This window comes from Tachypleus tridentatus, chromosome 8 (assembly GCF_004210375.1).
Source record: "Tachypleus tridentatus isolate NWPU-2018 chromosome 8, ASM421037v1, whole genome shotgun sequence".
Classification (NCBI taxonomy): Eukaryota; Metazoa; Arthropoda; class Merostomata; order Xiphosura; family Limulidae; genus Tachypleus; species Tachypleus tridentatus.
Genome location: NC_134832.1, coordinates 73,043,210 through 73,051,310, shown reverse-complemented (window position 1 = coordinate 73,051,310; position 8,101 = coordinate 73,043,210). Strand labels below are relative to the sequence as shown.

The following is an 8,101-nucleotide window of genomic DNA, read 5'->3' as shown; positions in this document are numbered from 1 at the left end:
TAAGCAACACATTATTTTTAATAGGTTCAAAAACCATATGATTCAGATCTGTGGGTTGATTTTAACCTGGATGGTCAGAGTTTATCACTTTAGTGTGCAGACCTTAATTGGGATGAAGATGTGAGTTTTTTTGTGTAAAGTATTAATTTTTTAGTGTGAATTTCTTTAGGTTAATATAACAACCATGCAGTTTTACTAAGTGCATTATAAGTGTAAATGTGTGAATTCCTTTGTTATAAATATCTATTTGGATCTATGAATTTAATTTTGAATAAAAATCACACCAGCCAACTTGTTTTTATTTTCACTTTCTAAAGTCTAAAAGGTTTTGGTGTACTTATTACTAACTGCTTGGACATTCTGAGTTTAAATTTCCTCTCAAGTGATTCAACAACACATTTGGAAAAGGGAAAACAAATATTGAGAGCTTTTTTCATGTATACTTTTGTCACCCTATGATCTATTGAAGACTGCACTTGTTTTAATAAGTTCTAAATTGTTCAAGCATTTTTGTAGGTTTGTTCACTCATGTAGTTTTGTCAATGAATGCTTATTCTCAGTTTTTTGTAAGTACAAGATGAGTGAACTTTAAAGATAGTAGAAATTATTTTCCTAATTCAGTCACAAATTTGTTTACTGTCTGTGAAGTATACATATTTCATTACATTATTTACATAAAAGCACCATTCCTGTGTACTGGATTAAAGGGACAGTATATAAAAACACACACACACATTTATACAATAAAATATTGTTAAGTTCTGTTGAGAAGTCCTCACTAGTGTGTAATAAGATACTCATCATATGATTAAAAACTTTATTTTTAATTACAGACATATCAATTATACTTTGTAGTTATTGTTTAGTATACATTATAATTTGAAGTTTAACATCTCTCCTTTGTATTATGTTGTACTAATGATTTAAAGCTGGAGACAGTCTACATGTTACCTACAAATACATGAATGAACACATGGAATTTAACTAGGAGTAGATATCACTTAAATAATCTAGCTAAGTCCTTGTATCCAGTTATACTATGAGAATAACAACTACCCCATATTTCTTGAAAAGTTTAAATAAAATTCTCAACTCCAGATTATGGAGCTTTTATTAAAGAAAGCCTCTAATAACATCAACCCCTTCATATTTAACCATTAACAGTTTCTCATTGTTTTTATTTGGTTGCTATTATTATTTTAAAAGATGCAATATTTGTACTTATCTTTGATCCTTTCTTTATAATATCTTCTCTTAAAAATATTGAATCTGTGTATGTATTATGTTTATTGTACCTATCATTATATTGTTACACTTAATAATGTTTATTTTTAAGTTAATCAGAATATTGTGATCCAACTGTTTCAGGTTTTAATGTTGGTGTTGGAGTTTTAAGGCAATACTGTAATGAAAGATGTATTTTGATATTACTGTGTTTTTAATATTTATTATAAAATTTTATTTCTGCTTGTTGAATCAGATGCAAAAACTTGATTTGTTTTGAAGCTGTTGACTAAATGTCCAGTATATCTTTGTTTTTTATAGAAACTAGAACATAAACTATTGGTATATATATCTTTATGACTCATAACACACATTTGTCATGTATTGTAAAACTTATTACATTGTTGATGTACCCATGAAATAAAATATCTCTAATATTAAAATTAATCTTTTATATTAGGTGTCTAACTCTCAGAGCTTATGGGAAACTATCATGTTGGAGAAAAACAATGTTGTTTGCTGTAGAACTGCTTTTAAGTGTATCCTTTCAATATTAATTATATTAAAATTTTCCTAATGCTCAAAACTCCTTATGAACAACCACATTTAGGTTAACACATGTATCTAGTATTTTTACCTAAATGTAATTTATATGTAAATTTGTATGCTCATTCCCAAGTGAGAACACAAGTTAAAATAGTTACTAAATTTGCTTTGAGCACAACATGACAGTTACTGAGAGAATACTTGCTATCATACACAAAACTGCTATTTCGCTCACATTTCAGTCTATCAGATTTACATGCCACTAGCCTTGTGCTAAATCCTATCTAAAGTTGTGTGTTTAATGTGGACCATGAAGGTGCATGATGACATCATGAAACAATAGTTCTCCAACAAAAGGAGGGCAACACAACATACATGTGCAGTAAATTCCCCTATATGCTTGCACTCGTGATAACTTCATTCATTTCCTCAGCAGACCTGTTAAAACTTTTTTTGAGTTGAATTGGATGAGATTTTTATTTCTTTATGAAACTTTGATTTGCTTTTTTTTGGTTGTTGTTGTTGTTACAAAAGCTTTAATTTTTGTCCTGAATTTTCAAGGAATAATTACTTCAAATATGTCTTGCATGGGCGATGTGTTATGCACACAAGTTTTATTTATACTTTGTTTATTATGGAATAGGTTACTACCATTGTACAGCATTTTGTGGGGAAGCTTGTTTATTGTGGAGGAGGTTGCTACCATTGTACAGCATTTTGTGGAATCCATCATGCATCATATTGCTTTCATTCTCTTCAACCTGTGTGTTGTGATCATCATGTTCTTTGCTCAATGATTATAATCCTTGTGATTATTTAATGCTTTCTACCTCACCTGACAGTAGGGTTCATGCTGATTCCTCTTTTTGAATAGCTTTGCATATGTTCCCACATGCCTTGACCTTCACACTTCCATGTCCTAACTTACAACTGTTTGTTCTTTCCCTTTTTTAGATTGTCTGTTTTTGAGATCTGTATCTGCTTAGAGAGTGAACCCTTCTCCTCTGTTTAGCTCTTTAGTTTCCAGTTTTTGCAATTTCTTTTCTGCACCCTTCTATGGTATTTTTCCTTTCTATACTTTATGTCTGAGGTACTTCATTGTGCTTCAGAATGATTTTTAGAGATTTATTCCCCTCTTTTGACCATGATGACCTGTACCCTGTTTGATTCATGATGATGAGAAAACCCACTTGTAGAGAAAAATATATATGTTAAAATGGCTGGTATGGGTTGAGAAAATTCTATGTAGAGGAGCGAACAACATAGAGTTTTCTCAACCCATACCAGCCATTTTTACATACATATTGTAACCTACTTACTTAGTTCTACTGTTGAGACCTGTTTGGTCAGGATACACTCCTTACCATTGCATGACTACCTACTTCTTATCCTTTTTTTGACCTGATGTCTTTAGTGGTGTTCTTAATTCTCTGGAGTCCATGGGCCAAAGCAGCATGGCATCAGCCTTATTTACTTTCTCTGATTTCTCATCTTTCACAGCCTTGCTGTTCCTTGACAGGCTCAGTCTATTCTAATATATTTGTTTCACCTCTAAAACTTTCCCCTTCTTCCTGTCCTCCCACTACTCAGTGTCAGATTTGTTCCATTTCTTGTCAGCAACTATCCTGTTTGGTCATGCCCAATAGACACACATCTGTTTGTCACTCTTCTGCACTTACATGTTAATTCTACAAGTTCTCATCCACCTTCTTTCTTTCCACTTCATTTTTTCTCTTCTCATTTTATTTTCTACTCCTTCAGACCCACAATCTATCTTTGTTTTCAAGGATGTGATAAAAGATCTTGTGGCCAAAGATACTGTCAAGGAAGTATAAAACTTTTTTTGGGTTTTACTTTTGTCTCTTTGTGCTCCTTAAGAAGACCATGGGCTGGTGTCCAGTAACACCTATTGTCCTTCAACTGATCTTTGGCTGTTCCATAATTTTAGATAGAAGATTTCTTTTCTCTCCATTGGCCATTTTCACCTGAACTGTGGATGACCACATCCTGATTGCTCCATCCTCTAGACATTTGATACAGTTTGTTCATCACAATTGTGTTTTTCAATTTTATGCTCTTCCCTTCAGCACAATTCCTGCTCCTCATATGTTAAATTGAATGAGGAAGACCCTCACATGCAACCTTTACAGCATGGAACTGAGATTCCATTTCTACATTGAAGAGTAGCTCCTCTTAATCCATTTCCAGCTGGGGTAACACAGTGAAAAGATCTGTATTCAACCTTCACCTATCACATAAAGAATATACACTAAAATACTTCATTTTAGTTTTCTACCTCAACTTTTGTTATTAACAACACCAGTATCACATACCATATTCTACAAAAATAGAAAGCCTAACCACAATGTTTTGCATAGAATATTCTTAGCCAACTACAACTTTGATCTCCAGTATTATGAGCTATTAGGGGATTATTACCATTACTACTGAAGAGAGTATGATTGCTTGCATTTTTATAGGTGTTGCACTTTAAATTTATTACATAACAACCAACTACAGTTTAAACTACAGTGCAGTTCATTTTCATATAATTATTTCCAAAACTTTAGACTGTAAAAATATTATCATTACTACCAAACAAAGGTAAAGAAAGATCACTGTTTGTATTCTGAAGACTCACATAAAGACTAGCTAATTTTAGCTTGCTATTAAAATTACAGCAATTGCACTCCACAATTTACAAGCAAAGGAGAAAAGGCTAAGCTCGGCTGAGATGGTAGTTGAAGAAGACACCAAGGTATTCTAAATAGTAGCCTCCTGTAAATGAAGAAAGGTGTTAAAAGAAAGGTGTCTTATGTGTGATAGAGAATAGCATATTGCTGTATTACATTAGGATCTCACTTGTGTGTGATAGAGAATAGCATATTGCTGTATTCCATTAGGATCTCACTTGTGTGTGATAGAGAATAGCATATTGCTGTATTCCATTAGGATCTCACTTGTGTGTGATAGAGAATAGCATATTGCTGTATTTCATTAGGATCTCACTTGTGTGTGATAGAGAATAGCATATTGCTGTATTCCATTAGGATCTCACTTGTGTGTGATAGAGAATAGCATATTGCTGTATTCCATTATGATCTCACTTGTGTGTGATAGAGAATAGCATATTGCTGTATTCCATTAGGATCTCACTTGTGTGTGATAGAGAACAGCATATTGCTGTATTCCATAAGGATCTCACTTGTGTGTGATAGAGAATAGTATATTGCTGTATTCATTGTATTCATTTCTTTTGGTATTCTAACATTTTGTTTGTGATCTCATCTGTTGCAAAGTGCTCTGTTTTTAATTTTTCTAATTCCTCAGATTTATTCATAACCTTTTAGTTATTTTATATATTTTCATTTTAAGACGAAAAATAAATAAAATCATTGTTCATCAGTCACAACCGATCAACAATAACAATAAGAGGTGCTTCAATGTGTTAAAAGTTCAGCTGTCTTTACCTTTCCATCTTCCTATCTTTATTAGGCTGTTTTCCTGTCTTTATCTATTAGTTTTTGTGTCTTTATCTACCAGTCTTTCTTCTTTTTATCTATGCGTTTTCTTGGCTTATCCAACAGTTTTCCTGTTATTATACACCTGTCATCAAGGTACTGTTAATATAATCTATAAGTGTACTCGCCCATTTCAGTCTCTTGGTGTTGGGCTTCTCTGTGTCACATTTTAACGATCCACAGAAGGTAAAGTTACAGTAAAGTGTGAATGTTGTATTATGTTCTATTTAATATTATAGAGACAAGCTATGGCAGTATCCGTGTAACAACTTAAATAAATGTTTTTCTTTTCCAGTTACGAAGGGAGAAGTGTAATGAGTAGGAACAACTGTGTTAGAATTGAAACAACGTTCCAAACGAATAGTGGGATTGGCCGTCACATTATGACGCCCCCACTGCTGAAAGGGCGAGCATTAAGATGTTTGGCGCGACCGGGATTCGAACCCGCGACCCTCGGATTACGAATCGAACGCCTTAACCCACCTGGCCATGCCGGGCCAAACCTGAAAGTAGTTAATTGGTTACAGCGACCTCGTAACAATAAAATCTTTGAGTTACAAAAATAATGAACGACTTAAGGCTTGGGCACCGTATGTTTGCGTTAGGCTTAAAACTAATTGAATTATGAGCCAAGGATAGTACCAGAAACACACACATACACTTCATGTTGTATGAATATGCAAGACACACTTGATGTTTTCTGATTCTGAACATTGATAAACTGGTTTTGACGTACAACCTTTGATAGTCATAACCGACAAATTAATCAGTTGGGTGAAGACAGACTCTGCTCGAACTTAGTTTTCTGTTTAAGTTTTCTGGCTGAATACTTCCCTCGGTTTGTTTTACACAATATACAGAGAATAATATGTGGTTAGGTTTACAGATATGTGACAGAGTTAATTACATCTTAATACAGTAAAGACAGGTTGAGAGGATTACTGTTAAGTCAGCCTTGAAACAGCTGTTTCCTTTTGGTTCTGACAGACAACATAACGTATGGACGTTTAAACGTTTGATATTGCAACGATAAAAGACAAACTGAAAACACGCTTAAAGTTTGTATTTATGATTAACTGCTTATTTTAAACATTAGTTTATTCAGAACCGAAGTAACCAGATGTAAAAACTGAACCTGTCAGGATTGGAACCTCCGATTCTCCAGACGCGTGGGTTAGAATACCGTTTGATTCTAATTTCTACGAAGTCAGATTTTTGGAATAAATGAATAAAACGTGTAAACGGTTCTGTTTCCTATTAAAGTATTTATATTTTTAAGAAAACCACCAAGCCTAGCCGTCCCTAATATTGAAGTGATAGTCTAGAAGATAACAATTAACTCAACACCACCTACCGTCTACTGTTGGGCTGCTCTTTACCAACAAAAAGCGAGATTGATCGTCACATACAACGCTCCGAAGGCTGAAAGGATGACCACGTTCGAGTACGGGTTTCGATCATGTGACCAGCAGATTGCGAGTCTAGGGCACTAACCACCAGGCGATGCAAAGCCCGCTAAGGGATGCACTGTCACTCTTATAACGCACCAATATATTATAGTGTAGGGAATATTTTACAGTATCGCGCGGAATCGAAGTAGATTCCATAGCTCCAAAATCCAGAGATCTACTAGCCCGGACTCCAAAATCTAATAGAAAGAGTTGTAAAGTAAACTATTATGATATTGGGAAAGAGAAGGTTTATAGTGACGTAATATTAAAATGACATCTGAGTATCTGAAGCCTGGAAAATCTAATAACAATCAGCGAGTCTTACGGGTCGAACAAGCGTATATATACATTAACAAAAGGGCATAAAGTTAGGTCAAATACTTTTCCTTTACTGACACGTGCATGTAAAGTTCTTCGTGAAGAATGTAACCGGACCCTCTGTCAAGTAATGAAAGTGACTTAGAAGCTGTGGGTAGAGGAAAAAGTAACGTAGACACTTTCCATTATCCGGCTGTAAAACTACAGATCGTTGTTGAGTATTTTTAGTTTATGATCTGTCTCAGTGTGGCAGCAGTTTGAAAGTTTAAACAGATTTTATCGGATGGTTATTCAATTGCAAAATTGAAGCACACACACTGTGTTGCATCTGGTAGTTTATTACTACAACTGTAAAGTGTGGGTCTAAAAATGACTTTTATTTATGCACACTCTTACAGTTTGTGTCTCAGGATTAAAAGTATTGTTACTGGTGCTTAAAAAGAATAAATTCTGACAATTCTCAAATTATGTTTCGTCCTGTTAGTTTATCATTGAACTGTTTCCGTGGATAGTATAGTATTATCTTAACAAAGAATTGAGAAACAACTTTTATCAGAGATGTGAATGGTTGTTGATAACAACAGTATCAAACATGCAATCATTAAGTGTTAGAAACAGATTCACATTTGAAAGATTGAGAGTACATCAGAAGAAATTAGAGACAAAATACAACTTGGTTATGGAAGGTTATCACATGCAGACTTTAATAAATGATGAACACATTCTTCAATTTCCTTACATATTTTTACAACACTTGAAGATACCTTTTTCAAGCCTCTCTGTCGTTTATAGGTACAAAAGCTTTTCTTTCTTTATTGGACAATGTGTACACCACAACACAAGCTTTCTAGTTGTTTTTTTTTGTTAACCATTCAAACTTTATACTCTCCATTATAGAACATTGATATGTCCTTGTAAAAATACAGTTTATTAAATTTGGTACTTTAGCATAATCATGCCCATTTATGACTGACTTTTAATAAAGTAGGTCATATTTTTTATGACTGAAATATCTGAACATGCAGTGACAGTGGGAGCGTC

At 33.8% G+C, this 8,101-nt stretch overlaps 1 long non-coding RNA gene across 1 annotated transcript; it reads left to right on the top strand.

Annotated features, from left to right (window-relative positions):
• Positions 1-2,233: 2,233 nt before the first annotated feature.
• LOC143222667 (uncharacterized) lies at positions 2,234-7,525 on the top strand. The gene is made up of 2 exons (XR_013012404.1): positions 2,234-2,413; positions 2,466-7,525. It is a non-coding gene; the product is annotated as an uncharacterized LOC143222667 (long non-coding RNA).
• The last annotated feature ends 576 nt before the right edge of the window (positions 7,526-8,101 follow it).